The sequence below is a fragment of the Canis lupus genome, chromosome 11 (genome assembly GCF_011100685.1).
Source record: "Canis lupus familiaris isolate Mischka breed German Shepherd chromosome 11, alternate assembly UU_Cfam_GSD_1.0, whole genome shotgun sequence".
NCBI classification, from domain to species: domain Eukaryota; kingdom Metazoa; phylum Chordata; class Mammalia; order Carnivora; family Canidae; genus Canis; species Canis lupus.
In genome coordinates, this window is record NC_049232.1 from 66,067,339 (window position 1) to 66,093,420 (window position 26,082).

The following is a 26,082-nucleotide window of genomic DNA, read 5'->3' on the forward strand; positions in this document are numbered from 1 at the left end:
TGGGTCTTGAGAATGGAAGACCGACTGGAGAAGATTTGAGAGCAAACAGGAGAAATTGGATATGGCAGGCTTAGACAATACTTTTACACAGTTTTGTTGTGAATAGGAGAAAAGGGACTGTTGGCATTAATATGTTTTAGAAAGTTTTTGTTAACTATCATGTTGGTTAAGATGGAGTTACTGGGTCTATACTGTGTGTGTATATACATATGTGCATACCCACCCATACATATACATATATATACTCATATATATAAGCTCATATATGTACAGAGTATTTTTAGAATGCTACATCAAGCATTGATTACTATCAATTATATATAAAGAGTATGTGCTTTAAATACGTGCAGTTTGTTATATGCTAATTAGCCTTCAGTAAGGGTAGAAAAATGGCTGGGAAGGAGGAGGAAAAGTGATTGAGATTGAGAAAGAGATTGACCAAGACTAGTACTGGCCATCTTTAGTTTCTTTTTCCCATCCACTGGCAGGAAGCCTATGTCTGGCCTGCTCAAGACCATGCAGTCACCTTCGTGGCACAGGCTTCATCCCAGGGTGGCCCCTGGTGATCCAGCACTGCCTGTGGCTCGGTGGGTGAGCTTTCTGATCCAGAAATGAAATGTTAGCAAGCCCTTCTGACTTCAGAATGAAAGCACATCAGTGTTAAATATGATGTTCTTATCTTAAAAAGAGTAGCTAGCAGACTGGGGGAAGATTTAAAACCCTATTAAAGACAGGATGAGTAATAAATAAATGGGCACACCCATGCACTGTTGACAGGAAAGTCACTTGACAATCTTTTTGAAGGGCAATTTGGCAATGCCTAAATTTAAAATGTCCTCTTCTCTCTAACAAGTCCAAACTGTATCAACCAGAAATACTTGAAGCAGCAAATAAAACTGTGAATATTTGTGATGGTATAAAACCAGCAATTTCGACCTCCATCAATAGTATACATAAGTGGAGTAGTAAACAGCCATCACACAGGCATTGCTGCGTGTAGGTATTTATCCACATAGGAAGACAGGCCAACCATACACCCATGAAGTTCTAGAACACTCTGTTCCATTTAGCATAAAGTTCCAAGGGGTACTTACGTGCATTCATACTCTACACACATTACAAAAGGTCTAGAAAGACACACGTCAAATTGTTAACAGCGGTTCCCTCGAAGGCTCAGGGTGGTGGTAGTACAGATTTTAAATTTTAACGGAAATATTTTTGCAATTTTCAGGTTTTTTATAAGGAGCATATTTAATAATTTTTTAAAAAGATCTTATTTATTGATTCATGAGAGACACAGAGAAAGAGGCAGAGACACAGAGGGAGAAGCAGGCTCCCTGCAGGGAGCCCAACGTGGGACTTGATCCCGAGACCCCAGGATCATGACCTGAGCGGAAGGCAGACACTCAACTGCTGAGCCACGCACGCATCCTGCATATTTAATAATTAAGGGAAGAGGCGCCAATATTCAGGCTTATTCCCCTGGCACTCAAGAAGTTAGCTCTTGGGCAGGAACACAGATTGAAGTTTCTTTGGGATAAAACTTTTTTCAACCTCCCAGGCTGTGTGACTTGGAGGACCTGAAGGGTAGACAGGTCCATATTTCAGTGGACAAAAGAGATAGGCCTGAGGTCGCACAGGGTTTCTTTCCCTGACTAGTGGTGTGATGTTGGGACAGCTTCTCCAATTTTGCAGAGTCTTAATTTCCTTCTGTGTCAAATGGGGAAAACTACTTTCAGGAGAACTGTGAGATCTGAAGGAGCCTGCCCGCCTCCCCACTCTTCCTCCCTCCTGCAGGAAAAACCCAAGAAATAAATCTACAAGAAATAGAGATATTTGCAGTGAACTATTATTGGTTCTCCAGGCCTGAAGTAGCAAAGTGGGGAGCTGCATCCCCTGTTACGTCTTCGCTGTAGCCAGAGAATGACCACCAGACCAGAAGACCGTCACCCCCGTCCTCCTCCTCCTGTTTGAGAAATTTCTGAAGGCACCACACCAGCATTTTTAAAAAATATTCTATTTATTTATAAAATAAATAAATAGTGTTCTCTCTCCCAAGAGCACAATTTCTTGAGAGAACACAAGCAGGGAGAGCAGCAGCAGACAGAAAGGGAGAAGCAGGCTCCCCATCGAGCAAGGAACCCAACTTGGGGCTCGATCCCAGGACCCTGAGATCATGACCTGAGCTGAAGCCGCCGACTGAGCTACCCAGGTTCCCCCCACCAGCATTTCTTGATAGGCTCTCATATTTTAGGGCCAGTCCTCCTTCTACTTTAGGTTGAAAGTATTTTCTTTTAGTTTCTTACTTTTAGACCCTATCTCATTTGAAAAAGAATCTGAGCTAAGAGACAAATGACTACAAATTAAAGGATTTTTGCTTTTACTGGGCTTCAGACAGAGAACAATGGCCATACAGTAAAAACAAAAAACAAAACAAAACAAAAAATCACCTCAGCCTGCTATGCTGTTCTAGGGTTCTGGAAAAAAGATGAAATCCTGGCTCTGGAAAGCCTGAGAAGACAGTAAAAAAAAAGTGCTGTTCTGCTCCGAGCATGCTCAGAGCTCTGGTGCAGGGGCAACTGCCTACAGCCCAGCCAGTGGAGCTTCTGAGCAGCTTGCTCCAAGTTTCTCTGGGGCAGACACTGGGGCCAGGTTACTTGACAGTGTGGGCCCACAGTCAAGACAAGCTGGACTGAGATGACCCCCTTTGTCACCCCCTCCACCCCCCACCCGCCCAGTCAAAGCCTAAGACAGAGGCCAGATTCCTAGCTGGGAAACTGGAGGAGACTGTTTTTTAATGACAGGGTCTGACCCAGCTGAGCGGTTTGAGGAAAACAGATAAGGCAGGGAGAGAACTTCTTTAGGGAGTGGACATAGGCCTCACATTTCTGTTTTCTCTCAGGTTACAGTTTGGGAGGGCATGGTGGGGACTTATTAGGCAGTATAAGCCAGGAGTGTGCTGCTTGGTGTAGGAGGTGCTCCAGCCTCCTCTGTGGGCTTGAACCCCACCCTCCTGAAACAGTTGGGGCGGCTGGCAGCGGGTGAGTGCCGAGGGAATTCTAGCCCAGGCTAGTTTTGGCTAAGGGGGGGAGGGAACAGATAAAAAATAATTTTCCTAAGAGAGCAGCAGCAGCATCCAACCAAATGAGGCTGAGAGGGGGTTCATGTTCACTTTGTTGGGAATGGAAGGGAACCTTTGAACCACCCTGGTGGACCCTCCTCTTGCTCTTCCCACATTTACCCACCTACTTCATAGACATTTCTCAAAGATCCTAATCAGATAGTCACAGAGAGAATAATGCCATCAGAGAAGATACAAGCTGTGTCGATTCATTTGCCTACCTATAGCTCCAAAGAGTTATTAGTCATATGTCTGCTCCAGTTTACCCTGGAGAGAGCAATGGGCTTTTCCAATTTAATTCAGGGACAGGATGCTAATGAGGAGCCTCAAGTCCAATTTGTAATTCGTCTTGTTACCACTTAAGATTTAAAACTCTGCAGATACCTTCTAGGGCTCTCCTTTTTCATAAATATTACCAATCGCTTCCTGTTAATAAACCTTTATTTTTCAGACACCTGCTATATTTTCCGGTCTTTTGTGGTCTTCTGAACTTAACTACATAAAATGTTTGAGGTGCAATTATACCTTTTAAATGTATTTTTACACCGGATCTTTTATAATGCCTGATTGAACTTATAAGGAGCAACCCATGCATGGAACATTATAAAGGTATCTCAGAATGTGAAATTAAGTATTTGATTTTTTTTTAATTCCCCATCGTGTACCATGGTACAATGTGGAAAGTAACTACATTTAGGCAGGGAAGAAAAACAAAGCAAAGTATCTGCAAGAATTGCACAGTAAGAAGGAATACAAGACTAGAAAGTTCCAAATAGATGAAACTATAATAGTAAAACAAGAGTGAGGTTGGCAGATTGAAGGCTTCTAGAGTCTACATGAATATTTAACAAAGACATAATATTTAAACATGGCTTAGAAGTTGGGGGTTGGGTTCAGTAACTTGTATATCAACATGCAACTTTTTAATCAGGAAGAAACATTTTTCCCTACATCCCACCTTCCCATCCTATAACACTCTTAGCATGTTTACAAAGCACCGATGGATCAGAATTGCAAACAGGTCACAGAGGGAGAAAACTCTGCATTAGTGCCATCTGTTTGAGAACGGAAGGTCATTTAGTTCTCTCTTCCATGTTATGGGCACCTGTGTTCTTCAATGGAGAGCATTTCCATCACACTTTGAGAATCAGAAGACATAGGTAGAAGCAAAAAGACAACTAGAGAATTAATTCTAGCAAGACAGAGACATTGAGGATACCTAGAAAGAAAAAGAACTTGGTATTCACTAAAATCAGCTTTTTTTCTTCTTCTTCTTTAAGCAGATACCCACACTACGCTCACCAATGAGGCAATTTCTTTTTTTTTTTTTTTAAGATTTTATTTATTTATTCATGAGAGACACAGGGGGGAGGGCAGAGACACAGGCAGAGGGAGAAACAGGTTCCATGCAGGAAGCCCAATGTGGGACTCGATCCTGGGTCTCCAGGATCATGCCCTAGGATGAAGGTGGTGCTAAACCGCTGAGCCACCCAGACTGCCCAGTGATGCAATTTCTATACCACAATTGTTGAATTTGACAACTTTAGAATTTTTTCATAAAGATAATATAGAATCTTCAATCACAAATTTTTTGAAGGGTGATTTAATGGGAAGAAACAAGAGATTCAAGAAATCCTAATCAGACTTGTAGTCTGAGACAAGCCGTATCTCCCTGGCCTCACACATACATTTCAGAAGCTGAAATAACTGATAACTGATAACTCTTAATCACTTCTGTGACATCAACTCCTCAAGAGTCCAGTCAAAGCCATGGCCCCTATCCTCAGCAGGAATAATGTCCTAAAACAACATTTTGCTTATAAGTCTAGGCAATCCATACAAAAATCTCTGGATCAAATTATTTTTCCCAGTGCTAGTTACACTTTCAGGGATTAAAAAAAGTTCAGTTTTGTCTAGTAGCTGTCAATTGCAGAACTATGACATCGAAGAATTAATATAATTTGGCCCCTGTATTCATCTACATGGAAAGTAAAAATTCTTTAAGTTGATATGTGCAAAGAGACATTAACTTAAATCTAACTTCAATACTAGTATTGTAGTAAGGGCTTCCACCTCTCCACCTATTTACTCCTTGCTTCCCTCATCCCACCCCGCCACAGACAGAAAGAGTCCACAAGAGAGGCAGTATAAAGCTATAAAAAGAATATTACATTTAAAATGAAAATAGCTGGATTTAAGAGGTTTTAAGAGTTATGAGGCACTCAAGGATCACCGCACACTTATGAGATAAAGATAATGAAGTCTCCAAGAGAGGTCTTCAGTGTTGCCCTTTCCATAAAATACAAGCCAAAGCCCCTCCTTCGTCTTACTCTTAACTTCTCTGAGTCTCCGTTTCCTTATTTGCAAAAGGAAGATCACTTACAGCCTGAATAGTCTAAGGCTAATTAAACTCAAAGTTTAATTTTCTCCTTTTCTATAGAATTCTTATTTATGCTATAAGCTACAATACTCAAAATATCAGGTCTTCCATGTGGTGTATGTGACCTTAACTCCAAAACAACCTACGAATGTTTTCATCGCATTAGTGCAAAGAAAGAACAATTCCTTGTAGTCTCAACTGTCATAGAAAGTAACAGATTTTGATTTATACCAAAAAACCTGATAACCCTCAGGTGACTCAGACAAACATTAGGCAATTTTTTTTAATGCAACACAAATTATTCCATCACAACAAATGATGATTCTGGAGATGTTTGCAATTAATATTAAGAATGGAGAAGGCTGGGGGGTACCTGGGCAGCTCAGTTCGTTGGGCATCTGGCTCTTGATTTTGACCTAGGTGATGATCTCAGAGTGTTGAGATCAAGCCCTGTGTCTGGCTTTGCACTGAGTGTGGTGCCTGCTTGAGATTCTCTCTCCCTCTTCTCTTTCTTCCCAACCCCTTCATGCACACTCTCTCTTAAAACGAAAAAAAAAAAAAAAAAAAAAAAGGAAAACCAGACACCTGAGTAGCTCAGTGGCTGAGCATTTGCCTTTGGCTCAGGGCATGATCCCAGGGTCCAGGATCAAGTCCCACATCAGATCAGGCTCCCTGCGAGAAGCCTGCTTCTCCCTCTGCCTGTGTCTCTCATGAATAAATAACATCTTAAAAAAAAAAAGAGGAAAAAAAGAATGAAAAGGTTTGCTACATTTCATTACAGAGAAAAATCTGAATATGGGATACATACATACATATGCATTCTCTTCTTCACATCATGAAATCACTAGCAACCTTCAATTCACTATGAAATTTTCAGTGGTTTGAAAAGGCTATATTTTTTCATAGTTGAAACTCTAGGAAATGCCCAAATTAAATTATAAAGTAAAAGATGAAAATAGCCATTCTTCGGGTTGAAAGGAAAACAACCTACACTATTTGGAAATTAGTTCAACAAAATTCAAGCCAGAAACAATAATACCAAGCAGCTATTTTGTGCAGGACGATGTGTTAAGTGTCTTTGCAGTTGGAATGCAGAGATGAAATAAGACATAGTTCTGGCTTAAAGAGCTTAAAGAGCTTAGAAACAGAGGTTGGAAAGAAGTCTCAAAAGAGAAGCAGCAGAGGGAGGAACATAGAAGGAGAAGAGAGATGAAACAAGGAAGCAAGAGAAAGTCATGTAGCAGGGCACTTTTCAAACTTACACATGCATATGAAATCACCTGAGAATCTTATTAAAATACAGATTCTAATTATAGGTCTGGGAGTCTGCATTTCTAACACCTCCCAGATATTGTTAATTTTATTTGTCCACATATAATTCCTTGGGTAGCAAGGGTCTAGAAGACCCTGGCACCCAACAGAACTTTCTGTGATAGATAAGTTCTACATCAGAGCTATCCAATATGGCAGCCACGAGGCAGTGTGACTAGTGAGCGCTTGAAATATGACAAATATGACAGAGAAGCTATTTAAAATTTTATTTCAATGAATTTAAATAATCACATGCCTTAACAGACACCCTATTGGACAGTGCAGGTCTAGACTTGGCAGTTAATTTAGAGCAAACTGCATGGTGCAGCCTGCTTTGAGTAGGTAAATCAACCTAATTCAGGATTTCTCAACCTGAGCTAATGATATTTTGGATGGATAATGCTTTCCTGGGCAGGGGGGCAGGGGAGTGTGGAGGTGGTCTTTCCATTGTAAGATGTTTAGCAGCATCTCTGGACTCTACCCACTAGGTGCCAGTAGCATTCCCCAGTCATGAAAATAAAAAATCTTCAGACACTGTCAAATGTCCTCAGGGGGACAAAATCAGCGGTCTAGATAATGCTTTTATACAGAAATTTATAGAAGATGAACAGCAACATCCTTAAAAGTAACCCAGTATTTCTAATAATTTTTCTATTGCTGCCATGACAAATTACTGCAAACTCAGCGGTGCAAAATAACACAAATTTATTATATTATAGGTCTAGAGGTCAGAAGTCTGAGATGGGCTAAAATCAAATGGTTGGCAGGGCTGGCTATCTTTCTGGGGCTCTAGGGGAGAAACGGTTTCCTTGACTCTTCCACCTTTCAGAGGCCGCCTGTGTTCCTTGGCTCATAGACCCTTTCTCCATATCCAAACCAACAAACAATCTAGCATGATTGCTTCCTTTTAAGGTCCTTAACTTAATCACAACTGCAAAATCCCTTTTGCCATGCAAGGGGGACATGTTTACAGATTCTGTGAAGAAGGGTATGGATATCCTTGGTGGGACACTTTTCTTACTACTATAGAACTAAAATGAAAGCTGAGAACAGTAAAAAAATCTCATACCTAAAATAATTTAAGATAAAGTCTTCCTCTAATGTCCTACAAAACTGTGACTGTATTCTGTGCTGAAAACACTTTCCTATCTAGAAATAGCATTTTCTATTCACATAAAGATTTATCGAAGTATCAAAATTTTCCAATTTTGATGTTACAGTTCTCACATACTGTTTCATGCCTCCCTGACCCTGTTGAGATCATTAGTATAAAATTACATTTTTAATAACCAAATAAGTATCATTCACTTCTAAATCTTTGCATTATGTCTAGAACTTGGGAATTCTATTTGTGTATGTATATAGTTAGGTCTTAGTCCATTTGTGCTACTGTGACAAAATACCACAAGCTAGGTAGGTTATAAACAACAAAAAATTATTTCTCATGGTTTTGGAGGCTGAAACTTCAAGATCAGGGTGCCAGCATGATTAAGTTTTGGTGAGAACCTTTTTCCAGGATGCAGATTGCCAACTTCTCAATTGTATTCTCATGTGGTAAGGGAGACTAGAGAGCTCAGTGGAGTCTCTTTTATAAGGGCACTAATCTCACCCATGGATGGAGGCTCCATCCTTATGGCCCAAGCACCTCCCAAAGACCCCACACCTCCTACTACCATCACCTTGAGGTGGGGTGGATTTCAACACATCACTTTGAGAAGGGCACATTCAAATTATAGCAGTTATATTTCCTACCTTTTTAAATACCCCTAAACTTGTCATTTCTCTTAAAAGTAAAAGGAATATTTGGTTATGTGAACCCTTATCCAAAATGTCCATCAGCAACTTTTTTTTGTATGTTTTAGACTTTTGCTTATATGTGCCAAGGGCTGGGGCATCTTCACTTATAGAACAACTAGTGACTAAGGTAATTAGTTATCATTCATAAAAATTGTTAAACAAATCCTTTCTTCAATCTGTTCTTACAAATTGCTCTTCAGAGGAAAAGCCTACATCCGCTCAACTGTTTCTGAAATAGAGGAGTGGTGAGGAATAAACAAAGCCAGATGGCATTTACACTTAAAGTTTCTTTCCCTTCTTGAGTTTGATGTACAAGATTCAAGGAATTGTCTTTAAAAGCCCATTTTCCCAGGCTTGAGAAGTTAAGCATGGTGAGGTCAACAAGAGGCGATTAGGAGGAAGGTAGAGGGAGAAGTGGTGGCCTAAGGATAGAGCATCTGCTGACTCACTTTCCCACCACAAAGAGTGGCCAAATGAAACTGAGGCTTCGATTTAACTGTTCTTCCACACTCTCAAAAGTATGAGAACTTCCATTCACAGAAGCCTATGATGGCAGCATGATTATAGAAGTGGAGGGGGGTGGGGAGAGGATAGATTGTGTTGTTTCATTTACAGGGAACCACGAGAGGCAGAAATGTAAAGAAATAAAGTACTTTGGCAGAAATGAAGCCACTGACCAAATTCATTTTTTTCTATTACAAGTAGTCTCTTAAGGGGTTCCTCCCAACCCCACAATGTCCCCTAGTAAGACTTCTGGTCCAGACAAGGTGGCATACACAATTTTCTCCCTGTGGTTTCCAGCTAAGTATAAACACAAACCCTGGGGGGAAAACCCTAAGAGGCAATAATTAAAAAAAAAAAAACTAACAACAACAACAATAAAAAAACACCTCTGAAATGCAGGAAAAGGAAAGTGAACTGGTTAGAGACCCTAAGATTGAATGGTCTTGCAACCTCCCACCTAACAGGAGAAAGCCAACCAAGTCCAGGTTTTCCACAGTCCCAACCTAGCAACAGAAGGCAGCCCAGCAAGGATTGAACAGTCCCAAGGCCACCAAGCTAACCAGTGGCCCTGGCGAGGGGATGAATCAGAAGCTCCATGGACAATATGGCCAAAATGTCCATATACAATGAAAAAAAATCACCCATCATACCAAAAACTAGGAAAATCACTACATGATTGAGAAAAGAATCAATGGATACCAACAGAGATGAATCAGATGTTAGAATTATTGGCATCCTTGTCAAAGCATTCATCAAAAAATGCTTCGATATACAGCTACAAATTCTTTAGAACTCTAAAAATAGAAACATCACAGCAAAGAACTAGAAGTTATAAGAAAGGACTGAATTGAAATTATAAATATGTGATAACAAGAATAAACTTAGTGGGTTCAATGGTAGAGATGACAGAGAACAGATATCAATGAGCCTGATAATCAATAGACTCTGTTGAATTTGAACAACAGAGAGAAAATAGACTAAACCAAATAAAACCAATGGCAGGAACTGGGATAATAAGACGCAACATTCTTCTATATCATGAGTCCCAGAAGGACAGGACAAAGAGAGTTTAAAAGACTATTAGAGGGATCCCTGGGTGGCGCAGCGGTTTGGCGCCTGCCTTTGGCCCAGGGCGCAATCCTGGAGACCTGGGATTGAATCCCACATCGGGCTCCCAGTGCATGGAGCCTGCTTCTCCCTCTGCCTATGTCTCTGCCTCTCTCTTTCTCTCTCTCTCTCTCTCTGTGACTATCATAAATAAATAAAAATTAAAAATAAATAAATAAAAGACTATTAGAAGAATCAGTGAGGATGCCTGGGTGGCTCAGTGGTTGAGCACCTGCCCCTGGCTCAGGGCGTGATCCACGGTCTCAGGATCGAGTCCCACGTCAGACTCCCTGCCTGGAGCCTGCTTCTCCCTCTGCCTTTCTCTCTCTGTGTCTTTCATGAATAAATAAAATCTTAAAAAAAGAAGAAGAAGAAGAAGAACCAATGGTTTAAACTTTCCAAACTGCATGAAACTAAGAGAGAATAAACCCAAAGAAATACACCAAGACATTTCATCACTAAATTTTGAGAACTGAAAAAACAAAACAAAACAAAAAATTGTTGACAATATCCAGAGATAAGTGACATATTATCAGTAAGGCAACACCAATTCACGTTACAGTAAATTTCCCATCTAAAACTATGGAGGCCAGGAAAAGCCACACATTTTCCAACTCCTAGAAAAAAAAATCATCTTCAAATTCCGTATCCAGCAGAACTATCCTCTCGAATGAAGAGAAAATAGAGACATCTTCAGATGCAGGAAAAGGAAAAGAATTTGTTGCTAGCAGACCTACCCTTAAAGAATGGCTGAACAACAATTTTCAAACAGAATGGAAATGGCAAAAGAAGGAATCTTGGAACAGAAGAAGGAAGAAAAACAAAAGGAAGAGAAATACGGTCGCATAAAGTAGACAATCCTCCTCCTGAGTTTTATGAAGCATATTAGGTATTTGGAACATCAGCACACCATGTTAAGTCACACATGTATACTATAATAGCCAGACCAACCATTAAAAAACAACAACAAAAACCCAAAAAAACAGACACATTCAAAAACACCACAAATAAATCAAGATGCAATCCTAAAGGCCCCGAATTTCTACTTGGGATTCTTTCTGCACATCAGATAAGTACATGTATATCAAAGTATAGAGTCATTCAGGGAAAAGTCCTGGGATAGATGGATCTATATCTGAATCTAACTGAGAATGTAGATCACCGGAACTTACTGGGCCTCATTTTCCACACCCCTGAAAGGGAAGTGGCTGGAGAGGTACGTCTATTAAGACACATTGGGCCATTTCCACTGATAAAATTTGATTACTCTATAAATTATGAATTCCCATTCTTCTCATTTACTCTGTGTTATTCCTTATGATTCAGATGTCTCTAAAAGTGCTCTGAAAACCAAAACAAACAAAAGGTATTTGTGTGGAAAATATTCTTAAAACATGAGAGGAAAAAATGGGAAAACCCCATTAGTCTGTTATTGGTTATTTCCCAAAAACAAATAAGCAAGGGACCACTGATGGGAGACTGAATTATTCAGAATAGAAAAAAAAGTTTAGCCTTTATCCACTGTAGTATAACTGTCTTAAAAGTCCATTTTAGCTTTTCCCTGCAATCAGAAAAGTGGTGTGTGTGTGTGTGTAAGGATAAGCCTTTCCCTTTTTTGATATGAAAATTTTAGAACAATTAAAGAGATGCATGTAAATCAGAAATCTCAAATATTCTTTGAAGAGCAAGTCATTCTTCTACTCTCTGTATGAGTCCTGTTCTGCTTTAATCTCTGAATTATTATAATGTTGATTCCCTCCATTGTAAAGGAAATATATAATCAGCACCAATAACACAAATAATGCAGCTATTTGGCATGGATGGCCCAGGAGCCAGTGGTGGTCTGGGGTGAACACTTCCCTTCTCTCCTCTCCAGAGTCAGCCTTCTGGAGGTAGTCAGCATCTGCTCTCTGGGGTGATTAAGGGTTTAATCACTGCTTAGGATTCTCTCCCGCTCTCTAAAAAACAAAAAAAATCATCTCCATAATTTTAGCCTGTAGTAGAGATGCAAGCTTATCTTCTCTTTTTCTAATACCAACCCTGTACACACTAAAATGGTCACCTCAAAAATATTATCTAATAAGAGCACAAATTCCAATCATTCTGTGGTAAAAATTTTTTTTCATATTTAAATATTTTTCTTGGATTTGACTTTTATAGCCTTTAGAGTTGTTAACCTATTATCAAGTACTTTAAAAAGTTTTCTTCTAAAAAAAAAGTTTTCTTCTAGGACAACAGTTTTCAAATTATAATGCTTTTCTATGTATAATGTATAAATATATTCAACAAATAAAAAACATAACAGATATGATATATCAATTATATAAGTAAGATCAAAGTTTCTGTAGTGGTATTGGAATCACTTTTAAGGCCAACTCAAGAATAAAGGGAGTTTCTAAAAATCATGATATGACGAAATCTTTCACTGATGCAAAATAGATTTAGTTTTTTATAATTTTTTTAATTCAAGAAAAGTAGTAAAACTTCTGTAAATATCTATACAGTGTCTGTTACTACAATACAGGTACCTAGTCACAACAGCTAATATGTGTTTGAAAATATTAAAAATGCACTGAACATATCCCTTTCACAAAGGAGAGAAAAGGAGAATACTAATCTAATAACTCTTATAATCTAAGAGATTATGATATCATTTAAGAATTTGGTGGCAATGATGTCACAGACAACAAATGTTCTTGATAATACACTATCCAGGGAGTAACATCACAGAACTATCCAGGGAGGGGTATAGAGAAACTAAGAGTAACAGACATGGGTGGAGAACCACCCAGAATGATTCACTGGAGACCTGGCAGGCATCAAGGCACTGACGGTTCTAACTCCCTTCACACTGAAAAAAGGTGAGGGGTGAAGGTCCAGGCTTCCAATGGAAAAGGCTCTCAGTTGGAAGAGAGTACAGAGAAAGGAGCATAAAGATAAAGAAAGACTCACACAACCACTAAGGCCAACAAAATAAATAGATTATCCATAAAGGGAGAATAATCCGGTTGACCTTAGACTCTTCTAAATCAGGGTTCTTGTAAGGTAACATCTGTAAGCATTTGCAGGAAATATCTTGATCTCTTCTTTATTCTCTCCTGTCATTCACATGCCAGGACAACAAAGTCCTTCTCAGATAGAGAACATGATTGTCTGCATGATGGGACTGTAGATGACTATTTTATTTCTTTTTCAGTATTTCCGAATTTATCTTACAATGTTATAATAATTCAGAGATTAGAGCAGAACAGGACCTACAGAAAACAGAATGGCTTGCTATTCAAAGAATATCTGAGATTTCCTATTTCTGTGTATCTGTGTAATTGTTTTAAAATTTTCATACGAGAAAAAAAAGAATCATCCTTAAAATACACACACACACACCACTTTTCTGATTTCAGGAAAAGCTAAAACGGATTTTTAAGGAAGTTATATTACAGTGGATAAAGACTAAACTCTTTTCTATTTGAGTAATTCAGCCTCCCATCAATAGTCCCTGATTTCTTTTTAGGGAAATAACAGATCTGTGTTTTTTTTTTTTTCCCATTTTTTCCTCCCTAAGCGTATTTTAAGAACATTTCCCATTTAAACTAGGAATTAAAGTACTACTTATTTAAAATATCTACCATTTAAATATTTAAGAAATACTTATTAAGCTATTTTTAAATCTTTTTATTATTATTTTAAAATATTTTAAGGCATTAAATAATTTCAGAGCGAAAGCTATTTTTACTATTACACTTTACTATTAAAATCCCTTAATAGATTAATTTAAATTATTAAAGCTTTGAGTTAGAATCCTCCTAGATAAATTAATGCTTTGTTACATAATATCTTTGAAATAAACCCAGAGGGAACTATAAAGCAGAATAATAAATAACCTAAGTGGATAAATACGTTTTAAGCAACTGCATTGAATAGAACATTCTAGTCTGTCACAGAGAGACTCATTGGGTAGTCAGGTTAACCAGACACTCTATCAGTCTAAGGAAAACCTCGAAGGCCTAAGAAAGCCCAGAGTGGGAGATGTAGATGGACGGATGAAAAGCAACAGGGTCCCTGTGGACTATGGAAGGAAGAGAGGAAAGCACAGAAGCAAGGCAGAAATGAAATTGTTAAGTCACGGGTTTTAAATACTTAAAAGACGGTGGAAGGAAAAACTCAACTTCTTTCCAAACACAGCCTGCTCTTGGCCACCCACAAGGCTGGGCTGCTCCCCTGTGCTCCTCTCCTCCTGAAGGTGAGTACAAGTCCCCATCCCAGAACCAGCAGCTTGGAAGCTGGGACATTGCCAAGAAGCTCCCTCCTTCCAAGGCGATTCTTGACTTCCTCACAGATGCAAATGTCTGATCCTAACCCCAGAGAAAGAATATAAAACCCTGAAAAAGGAAAACTCTTGTCTTTTAACGATAGGTTACCAAAAAAAGGGGGGGGGGGAATTAATAGAGGTCGAAGGCTTTTTTTTTGCTGCCAGCAGAGTTCTCCTTTGTTTTCATTTCTAAAAGCAAAGATAGAAGAGGCAAAATTAAATGAGCTTCTCCTTTCACAATGAAACTGTTTTCAGATATTTCTCATTCAGAGAGCCCTGAAGTCTTATTAATGGAGCTAATGCTTAGATGCTCAGGTTTTCATCAACTACAGGAACTGGAATCGTCCAAATGTGAACCAACTATTGCCATACAGTCGTAATGTCTCTCATGAGGACAGTGTCTCAACATCACAGTTGTTTTCATTATGCAGGCACCGTCCAGAGGAAAGGGCTGGAGATTCCATCCTAAATGCACCTGGATATTCCATCCTTCTTCACCCTCCCCATGAGAGAGGGCTGCTTTCAATGCACAGGGCGCTAGGATTAGCACCCTCCTGGGGGTTGCCTCGACAAGTGAAACCAGACTGAGCAACTGGTCAAACTTGGCATCATCAGATTTTCAGCCTCCAGGAGTTCTGGCACAGAAACGAGGCAAAGGAGTTAACAAGCACTGGATGAGGCCTTCACAGCAGACAGCTTGCCTTTACCCTTCAACACGGTGTGGGAAGTAGGATCCATTTTCCTGTTTCCCAGATGAGGAACCTCAAGTTGATGTCAATGAACTTGTCAAGCCACCGCTCACACTGAAGTCTGTGTTCAAGTCCAGGTATACCTTTATATTCCCAGACCCAGGAATTCATCTAGCATACAACAGGTGCTACCTGTCTTTTTATCTATCTGTATGGAAGTAATGAGGTAAACTACCTGACTCAAAGGTAGACCATGGTATATGGAAAATACAGAGCAGCCACTACATTAAGCATAAGTTTGTACAAGTAGCCTTTACCACTATTCCACGTCAGTCCTAGAGCCAAATCAGAAAAGTCCATCCTAAGAAAGTCAGCACCAACTTGTCATCACACACACACACACACCCACACCCACACACACTTGATTCTGTAAGTCTTTAAGTCCAAGTTTTTGCAAAAGTAGTGATGAAAGGTTTTTGTTAATATATTTTAAGCAAGTACATCCACTTTTAGCTTTAGCTATTACAAGCCCATGGAATCAGCAGACTGGAACAGCAGATAACAGCATGATCTGCCCAAGGATCAATAGCCCATTTTGGATGGAACACAGCAAGGAAAGGGAAATTATGGGGCCTGAGTCTCCAGAAGAGGCTGCAATGTGATTCTGGAAGGATGAATATGTTAGGGTAAGGGATTTCAGCTTTCCTTCTTAGGCAGTGTGGATCCACATGAATTACTGACTAGAAAGGTCACTGTGACTATCTTGCAGGACAGAGAGGAAAGGTAAGATGCTACAAGTGGAAGGAGTGGCTCTGCGTTCAGCTGGGCGCCTGCTATACTCCTCCCCGGGGAAGGCAGGCTGTTACTAGATTGTCTTAATGAGACGTGTCCAAACTTGACGAGTATTAAGTCCTTTATCTTTGGCAGGAGATAAAGGACTAAAAGAAGTTCCCTGTTGCTTTTTCCTCTTGTTCCTGCCCACAGAAAATGCCATCATCTCACAAGTTGCCTCTTCCCAGGAGAAAGCAAGCGCCACACCCAATAACTTACAAAGCTCTAGCCTTTTCTATCGCCACACCCAAGAACTCACAAAGTTCTAGTTCTAGCCTTTTAGAATTAGCCATTCTAATCACTTTTTCCTTTATTTTCTTATGCAGGTATCTCCCTAACTTTTCAACTGTTTTATCATTACATATAGAGCGTCTTTAACAACTGTGCTTCTACTGAGCTTCAAGAACAATCTTGTTTGTGAGATGGTTTCCTTCTTCTGAGAATAGCACTCCCACTGTGTGCTTTACAAAGGAGAAAATTGAGGTTGAGAGAGCTCGAGAAACCTCTTTGAGCAATTCAGCTAACAAATGGTGGGGCAGAGGCCCTCACTCTGAGTCACAAAGCTAATGCTGCCATAGAAAAAAAACACACAGGATAGAAATATGTCAAAATGGTGGTGGTCCAATTCAGGAGTTTTGTGTTCTTACTCAAACATTTCCATATGTTATAAAACATCCACACTAGAAGGGGTTTGTTTTGATAATCAGGGATAAATTAGGGATCCCTGGGTGGCTCAGAGGTTTGGTGCCTGCCTTCGGCACAGGGTGTGATTCTGGAGTCCCAGGATCGAGTCCCGCATTGGGCTCCCTGCATGGAACCTGCTTCTCTGCCTGTATCCCTGCCTGTGTGTGTGTGTGTGTGTGTGTGTGTGTGTGTCTCATGAATAAATGAATAAAAAATTAAAAAGGAATAAACTAGTGGTTAATAAATAAATATAATACACAGTCCTTAGTCCCTTGTGCTACAAGACATCCTTCATTGTTATCCAGAGATCCTTGCCTTGGCCATGGGTTCTCCCTTTCCTTTCTTTGAAACTGAGTTGGAGCAGTTTCCAAAGGAGGCAGATGTCTCTTGAAGCTCCGCAGGTTTCTCTAGAGAATGTTAATTACCATCCTCGCCCACAATGCACACACATACACACACACACAAAAAAATCCACCGACTTCAACCAATCTATACTTAACTAGAGAAAAAAAAGTGTCATATTATGGAGAAATATAATCTGAAAAAAAGACTTTAAAGGGGCTATGAAATAATATGCATGGTGAACTATGTCATTCAGTCTTCCACATAAGCTAAGATTAAAGATTCTTAATGGCTGCTGGGAAAAAAATCTAGACCATGTAGGGCTATGTGTTCATTCTCAAGAGTGTAATGACTTTACAGTTGGAAGATAAACCAAACTCACTTCAAAACATAATCCAAGGGATGGAAAGCAAAATTTTAAAGATTTCTTAAACTTTTGGGTGCTGGGCAGTTAAGTGTTGAAGAGACTAAGACGTACTGTGCTACATTTCATTCCAAATTGAGTCAACCGGTATTTTAGAAAGTCAAGCACCCCACAGCAAGGCTTTCACTGAATTGCACTTTGGCAGCAGGCCACCAGCCTTCGTGGACAAATGTTATAAGAAATGGCCTATGGGCCATGGCACTCCACGTGAACACCATAAATTGTCCGGCACATCACACCATGGCCAACATGTCCATCTCATATAATGACCCACAGGAGGAATGTCTCTTTGGGCTCATTATTCAGATGCACCATTTCTCCCGATTTTCCCTTACCACCACCAAATCCTGAAGCTTTTGTGTTTACGTCTGCATTAACTGCTAGAAAGTTCGTCCTTACCCGACTCCACGTCACTTTCTGACACTGATTCGTCCCTATTTCTCCTTCTTGCTTATTTTAGGTTCAACTCTGTCCTCTGAACTGTATGCATCTTTTTAAGCTGCCTTAAATCCTTTTTCCCCCCACAAAATATAAACAAACACAGGCAGCGACTCTGCACACGTCTCTAAGACTGTTTATATAATACCGCTATTAGAACATTAAAACCACCCAGCATGAATGAAACCAGCATGTCTCCTACAGACCAAAAAGGAGAAAATAAATTTTCATTTCTATTTTAATAGTGTGATCTAAACAAGCCTAAGGTCCAACCCCCACCCCCACCCCCAAACCACCCCACCAGGCCTTTCGGCAGACACTCAGATTGCAACCTGACCCCAATGGAGCTGCTGGTTTAGCAGCAAGGTCACAATTACACTGTGATTATGTGTTTCTGCGCCGCTGCGCAAAGGAAGTGGTCAGGGTGTAAGACTCCCAGCCATCCTCGAGGTGGGCGGACAAAGGCAACTGTCAGGTTAGAGGTGTGACATTGAAGGAACAGAGTGCAAGGAAGAAGTACAAGGGAAGGACTGCACCAGGAGGCAAGAGAACCAGTGAGGAGTAATTTCTCAGCCACCAAGGGGAAAGAAAAATTCAGTTCATTGATGCGCTCTGTAAGGATGTGTCCCTAACACTGATTCCTTCTAAAATGGTGCTTTTCAAAAGTCAGTTTTTCTTCCAACTCTAATCCTATAAAAACACATGGCACATCTCTGGTGGATGCCCTCCCGAAGGGGTGCCCCAGTGCCCTCTCCTTATGTGTCAGAAGAGCCTGTGACTTGCTTCTGACAAACAGAATATGGCCACGGTTATAGGAGTCACTCTTTTGATTAGGTTCTATCATATGGCAAAGGTGAAGGGATTTTCCAGACATGATTAAGGTGACTTTAAGTTGATCGAAGGAGATTATCCTGGGTCAACTGCACCTGATCACGTAAGCTCTTTTAAAAAGAATCTAGAGAGACACCTGGGTGGCTCAGTGGTTGAGCGTCTGGCCTCAGCTCAGGTCATGATCCCAGTGTCCTGGGATCGAGGACCACATGGGGCTCCTCGCAGGGAGCCTGTTTCTCCCTCTGCCTATGTCTCTGCCTCTCTTTGTGTGTCTCTCATGAATAACTAAATAAGATCTTAACAAAATAATAAAAAATAATCTAGAGGCCAGAGATTGGAATGGAAGCAGCAGGGACTCCCTCTCTTCCTTGCTGATTTTGAAGAAGCTGCCGAGCACTCTAAAGACACAGAGAGATGAGCTCTACTCAGAAGTAGACCCTCCCCTAGTCCAGCCTCCTGTGCAGAACAGAGCCCAGCCAACACGTTCATTTCAGCCTGGTGAGACCCTGAGCAGAGAACCCACAGAGGAGTGCCTGGAATTCTGATCGGCAGGAACTGTGAGTTAAGAAATGGGTGTTTTACCATCCAGTTTGTGGCAAGATGTTGCAAAGCATGGAAAACAGATCCATCATCTCAAGAGAGTCAGTTTGCATGACAATTGCTTATAGTATCAGCCAAACCAAAAAACAAGTGGAATGGAGACTTTAGACTCTTCTTCTCTCAAGAGTTTCTAGGTATATATCACTTATATTTTTTTGTAGCTTTAATGTCTTTTAAACCACTTTATTGAGGCACGACTGCCATCAGACTTAACTGTTCACACCATGTTCAGTCGAGCTCTTTCACATCAAATGCCGCTGATACTTAAACTAAAGCTGCTACCACCATGTCCATGACACTCGTCTGAAGACCACCACAGGGTGTCCCCCAAGAAACCTGCCACCAGCAGGCCAGGAAATGGTTAGCCTGGCCGACCTGCGACTTCCACAGTTTCCTAGGCAGCGACGCAGAGAATCAAGCTATGTTTTTTATCTTACCATGATTCAGCACATTCAAGCCAATGCCTTCAAGCCTGAAGCTAGAAGACCATTTTTCCCTCCCTCATCTGCCATTTGGATGTGAAAACCATCAAACAAGCACGGAACCAGCAAACTTCTTACAGACCTGAGAGAGGGAGCCTGGGTTTTACTTCCACTTTAACACTGAAATCAAAACACAGCCTACCACCAAGCTGTCCAGGGGAGACTTGGTTCCATAATAGCATGTTCTCTCTGCTCTGTGCAAAATTATACGCTGATGATGTATTTCCATGCCACTGTGCCCAACAAGCGGTTAGGCAGCAATGGCTCTAGCATGGGTGAATGGGTTAGGCATGTGAACATTTGGGAAAAAAAGAAAGATAGGGAGAGGGCAAAGTTGGTCTCTTTCTGAGGCATTTTTCTGTTGATCAGAAACTGAACTTAAATTTTTATAAAGATTTCATTTATTTATTTGAGAGAGAGAGAGCCCAAGCAGGCGGAGGACAGAGAGAGAAGATGACTCCCCACCGAGCAGGGAGCCCGATGTGGGGCTTGACCCCATGACCTTGAGATCATGACCTGAGCTGAAGACAGGTGCTTAACCGAATGACCTACCCAGGCACCCCCTATATTATATATTTGTGTGTGTGTGGGGGGGGTGCGAATACACTGTTTTTGGTATGCAGTTCAAAGGCCAAGCATTTTCTCTTCTGAAATTATTTCTAGCATCAAAGTATTGGTGATTCCCTCAAACTATTGTGATTCCTTTGCATTAATTAAAACCACTATCAGGGATCCCTGGGTGGCGCAGCGGTTTGGCGCCTGCCTTTGGCCCAGGGCGCGATCCTGGAGACCCGGGATCGAATCCCACATCGGGCTCCCAGTGCATGGAGCCTGCTTCTCCCTCTGCCTGAGTCTCTGCCTCTCTCTCTCTCTCTCTCTCTCTGTGACTATCATAAATAAATAAAAATTTAAAAAAAAAAGAAAAAAATAAAAAAAATAAATAAAAAAAATAAAGCCACTATCACCCAGAGATGTACTGGACACAGCAAAAATGGCAAATTTTCATTGCTTACAAAAATCATGAGTAACTATCACCTTTTCTTTTTCTTTCTTTCTTTCCCTCTTCCTTCTTTTTCCATTTTTAAGTTTTGAAATATTATAAAGAAGCAACAGGGGCACCTGCATGGCTTGGTCAGTGAGGTGTCTGCCTTCGACTCAGGTCGTGATCCCAGGGTCCTAGGATCAAGCCCCGTGTTGCATTGGGCTCCCTGCTCAGTGGGAACATGCTACTCCTTCTCATCCCTGCTCATGCTCTGTCTCTCTGACTCAAATAAATAACCTTAAAAAAAAAAAAAGGCAATATAACAAGTATAGGCCACTAGTTCTGAAACTACAAATCCTGAGTGAGGGTGTGGACTCCAGCAAACAGTGAATTACCTTCAGCAATAATGAATGAATGATCTCTTAAGACTCCGTTTTATCACCTCTACAATGGGAACAATAATATTTGCACTGTCAAACCTATGACATATGTATGTATAATGTCATGAGAATTTTTTTTAAAGATTTATTTGAGAGAGAGAGAGAGAGAGAGAGAGAGGGAGGGAGAGAAGCAGACTCTATGCTGAGTGGGGAGCCAGAGAGGGAGCTCAATCCCCCAACCCTGAGATCATGACCTGAGCTGAAACAGAGTTGGACATTCTTTTTTTTTTTTTTTCTATAACACCTAGGCTTTTTTGTTTGTTTATTTTTTTTAATGGGAGTTCAATTTGCCAACAGGACACTTTTGAGACTCTTAAAAGCTTATACAGGTTTATGAAGATATTTTACAACATAAAAACCAAACGTTACAAGAATGCAAAGTGCTTCTTTTTAATGACTGATGCTTTCTCTCAGAAAGTGGCAAAAAAGACAGTCACTAAATTTAAAAAAATGAGTGGTTACTTCACCCCTAACAAAATCTGAAATATTTGGAAGTAAATTTCATAGTTACTGTTGGAAAAAAATATCAGTACTGGTTAACATTTATTAAGAATCTTACTAACATTTATGAAATGTCAGGCATTGCAGTAAAAGCACCACACATTTTCTCACTTGATTCTCATATGAATTAAGACCTATTATCATCTTCATTTTATAGAGGAGGAATATGGAGTTTCGGGAAATGGAGCAGTAAGTAAACCTAGGACACAAAAGCAAGCAGTGTAATCCAGAGCCCACAAGTAACCACAAGCAACTGTTTCAAATACATTTTCTGGGTTGACAGGCCAAGAACAGCAGCAGCGAGATGTGGTCTGGGCAGTTCTTTGTTGCTATAGAGCAAAGACTGGCCCTGAGGAGCTGGGAGGTCTGGTGCGGAGGGCATGTCCACCCACACCAAGGGACAGTGCCACAGATGGACCCTGAATGATAAGCCACATCACTGGCCTGCATTTAGGCAGCCTAAAGCGGAAAGGACGCTCCCCCGGGTTGCAAACTGAAACAGTTCTCTAAGGTTTAGAGCCCCATGACTGACCTCAGCCAGCGACCAAACCGATCAGGACCTCCAGGGCTGCATCTAGGGCCGCGCAGGGCCAGGAGCGACCACACAGACCCCTGCTGCCTGATGGGACACTAGACAGAGGATGGCCCTGTGCAAAGGGGAAGGAAATGAGGCAGCCAGAACCAAGAAATAAATAAAAACAGGAACTGGAGAACAAGAGGAGGCAACTAGCCAGAAACAAAACCGAAGTAAAAACCAGAAAACAGAAATACGGTATGGCCCTGGTTCCCAAACTGCACCCCCAAGGCACCTTAGGGTTCCACGGTTAATTTAAAAAGAGCACTGCCGGGGATTTTAAGTTTGAGAAAATCAGTGACACTCAACATCTGTCAGAAACCGTGTGAAAACTGCCAGCTTGAAGCAGTTCACAGTTTCAACATTAGATGGCATTAAATTGCTTTCTGTGACATTTTTGCACTATTGTCTGCTAGAATAAAAATCCAATATTGCCTAAAATTCACTGTGGAACTGGAAATGAGGATGGCAGTATTAGATCCGAGTCCAGGTTTTGAGAAGTCGCACGGTGCCCAAAAGGCGCACACCACCCTTAGTGGTTGCTGTTAAGAATTAGATAAAAATGATCTTTTTCTTTCAATTTATTCTTGTTGTTGTTGCTGTTTTACAAAATGGCTGCTAGTTTATTGGGAACTGTGCACTTTAAAAAAAAGATTTATTTATTTGAGGGTCACCTGGGTGGCTCAGTGGTTGAGCATCTGCCCTTGGCTCAGGTCATGATCCCACAGTCGGGATCGAGTCCTGCATTCCCACAGGGAGCCTGCCTCTCCCTCTGCCTATGTGTCTCACGTGAATAAATAAAATAAAAAAAAAAAGATTTATTTATTTGAAAGAGAGAGAGCACATACACACACGCAGGGGGAGGGGGCAGAGGAGAGGGAAAGAATCCTCAAGCAGACCCCCTGCTAAGCATGGAGCCCGACACAGGGCTCAATCTCAGAACCTGGAGACCACAACCCAAGCCGAAATCAAGAGTCAGCCAGTTAACCGATAGTGCCACCCAGGCAATGTACACTTATTAAATTGACTTCACTGCTTAATAAATTAAGCATATTTATTTGGCACTGAAAAAATAGGAATAAGGACACTGAGAAATTATGGGAACCTCTGCATTAGGGACTAAAGTCATTGAGGGATCTCAGAGCTGAGCTGTTTCCAGAGACTTTCAGGATCCCAGTCCAAGGGAAACCTATCCCACTGAGTCCCCAAAGCACAATGGGTCCTGATCCTTCTGCTCTGCTGCTTCTTCTCACAACATAATGAATAAAGATCCACCACAATAAGGATTAATCCAGGGACTTTAGGGTTCAACACAGCAGTATGATAATTCTATACAAACACCAAGTTATGTATTTTGTAAGAGTATCTACCACGTACATTCCTGGCATCTTATATAATCATCTTACTTAATCTTTTGAGCCTTTTTCATTTTTGCCCTACCTCCCATTATACAGACAAGGAAATGAAAGCATGGGGCACTGGATCCATGACCCAAGTTGACACTGCTGTGTAGTAGGGTCAGGATGAGAATCCAGGCAGTAGGCACTTTACAGGTAACTTCATTATCCCTATGTTATACTGTTCAGTTATGCCTTCAGGTTTCTAGAGAAATATACATTACACTTTTATGGGGAACAAGGTACTTCAAAGTGGTACAGATACCTAAATGGGACTAAATGCATTCCTATTTTTGTTTATTCTTAGTTTCTCAATCCTGGAAAGGCTTCCATTTCTTTTCCAGGCCTGCTAATGTCTGTGCTTGTGAATAAAAATAACATAAATGGTTCCAAGATGGCACCATTAAGAGGGAAAAAAAAGTCGTCCAGATACTGGCACGAATGTAACAAAACAGTCTCACTCCTTTGTGTAAGAATGAAAATTGGTGCACCCTTTATGGAGAACACTAGTAATCAAGATTCATAAAGTCCCAGTGAGGAGAGTAAAGATTCACATTAGAATATATTTATCTCAACGTTATTTATCATAGCAAAGAGAGACAGATAAAACCTCAATGCCCACTGATCCATCATGGGATGTCTGAAGTCCATGGAGAAAACTCAGGTTGTCGTACAGATGGCCCAAACACACGTGAAAAGATGCTCAACATCATTCATCATCAGGGAAACGCAAATCAAAACCACAATGAGATATTATGACCTCACATCTGTCAGAATGGCTAAAATGAAACACACAAGAAATAACAAGTGTTGGTGAGGATGTGAGGAAAAGGAACCCTTGTCTACTTTCGGTGGGTGGGAATGCACACTAGGGCAGCCACTGTGGGAGGCAGTATGGAGGTTCTTCAAAAAAATTAAAAACACAACTCCCATATGATCCAGGAATTCCAATACTGGGTATTTACCCAAAGAAAGCAACAACACTAATTTGAAAAACATATATAGACCCCCATGTTTACTGCAGCATTATTCACAATAGCCAAATTATGGAAGCTACTCGAGTGTCCATGAATGAATGATGAATGGATAAAAGAGATGTGGTTTATGTGTACGCGCACACACACATACACGCACCCTCAAGTATTACTGAGCCATAAAAAAAAAAAAAGAATGAATCTTGCCATTTGTGACAACATGGATGGACCTAGAGGGTATGATGCTAAATGAAATAAGGTAGAAAGGCAAATACCATATGATTTTACTCATACATGGAACTTAAGAAACAAAACAAAGAAAAAAAAGAAGACCAAGAAACAAAACCAAGACACAAAACAAAACAAAACAAAAAACAGACTCTTAACTACAGAGAACCAACTAAACTGGTGGTTGCCAGAGGGGAAGTAGGTGTAGGGGTGGTTGAGATAGATAAAGGGGATTAAGGGTATACTTCTCTTGATGAGTGCTGAATAATAAATAGAACAGTTGAATCACTATATTGTATACCTAAAAATAATAGAACACTGCATGTTAATTATACTTCAAATAGTAAGAAAAAGAAAACTCATGTTTTCAAAGATTACTTAATGGCATTAACAAGCACAGGGTAGTTTTTTCAATTGTGCAACAAAACTGTACCATATAATCACAATTGTAAAGTACTCATTAAAACAAAGAACTGGAAAGAAACTGTATTCATTTTAGTATTTTGGTTTTCCTCTAAATGGTTTCGAATTCTAAATTTTCCTAATTTTGATTTTTTAATTTTCTTAATCTTTCCTTCTTTCCCTCCTGATGAGTGTGTTACTTCGGTAATCAAGAAAAAAGTCATAAATTTTAAAAAGGGATTCAGGATCTAAAGAGGCAAATGCAGTCCAACAAATACCTCAGTCCTCCACCATCACCTACACTGGAACACACTCAAAAAGCTCATTTACGTAAAGTTCTCCTGATTATACTACTGATTGGATTTTCTCCTTTTGCTCAATTTTTAGATAGCTTTATCTGTACTCCTTTTTTGGTATTTTTGTCACTTCCTGCCTTTTACAATTATCACCTATATACACATGGAATTTTTCCTATTGACTGTGGACTTTAGGATGGCAGGGCCATATTCGCTTCATAACTGCATTTGTCATCAACTTTACTGCCACCCTGTAGTTGGGTCATACTGGTAAATGAGTAGGGATTATACATCTTGGTATTTGTTATTCCAACACACAAAAGGCAACACAGGTCATTTGAACTGAATTGGTTTATACCGAATTAGTTCGTAGTGTTCTTTATAGCACTAAGGGGAAATAACTAGATCCAGTGAGAGGTACCCCAGAAAACAGTTCCA

General features: G+C 40.4%; 1 protein-coding gene and 1 long non-coding RNA gene across 7 annotated transcripts in view; one reads left to right on the forward strand and one right to left on the reverse strand.

The window, feature by feature from the left end:
* LPAR1 (lysophosphatidic acid receptor 1) overlaps positions 1–26,082 on the reverse strand; it is a 132,016-nt gene that overhangs the window by 15,129 nt on the left and 90,805 nt on the right. The window lies entirely within an intron of this gene.
* Positions 12,945–16,882, forward strand: LOC111097879. Of its 2 annotated transcripts, none has more exons than XR_005367152.1 (3): positions 12,945–13,081; positions 14,961–15,904; positions 16,376–16,882. It is a non-coding gene; the product is annotated as an uncharacterized LOC111097879 (long non-coding RNA). The 2 variants fall into 2 exon arrangements; XR_005367151.1 differs by lacking the exon at positions 16,376–16,882 and adding an exon at positions 14,403–14,460 and having other exon boundaries at positions 14,961–16,369.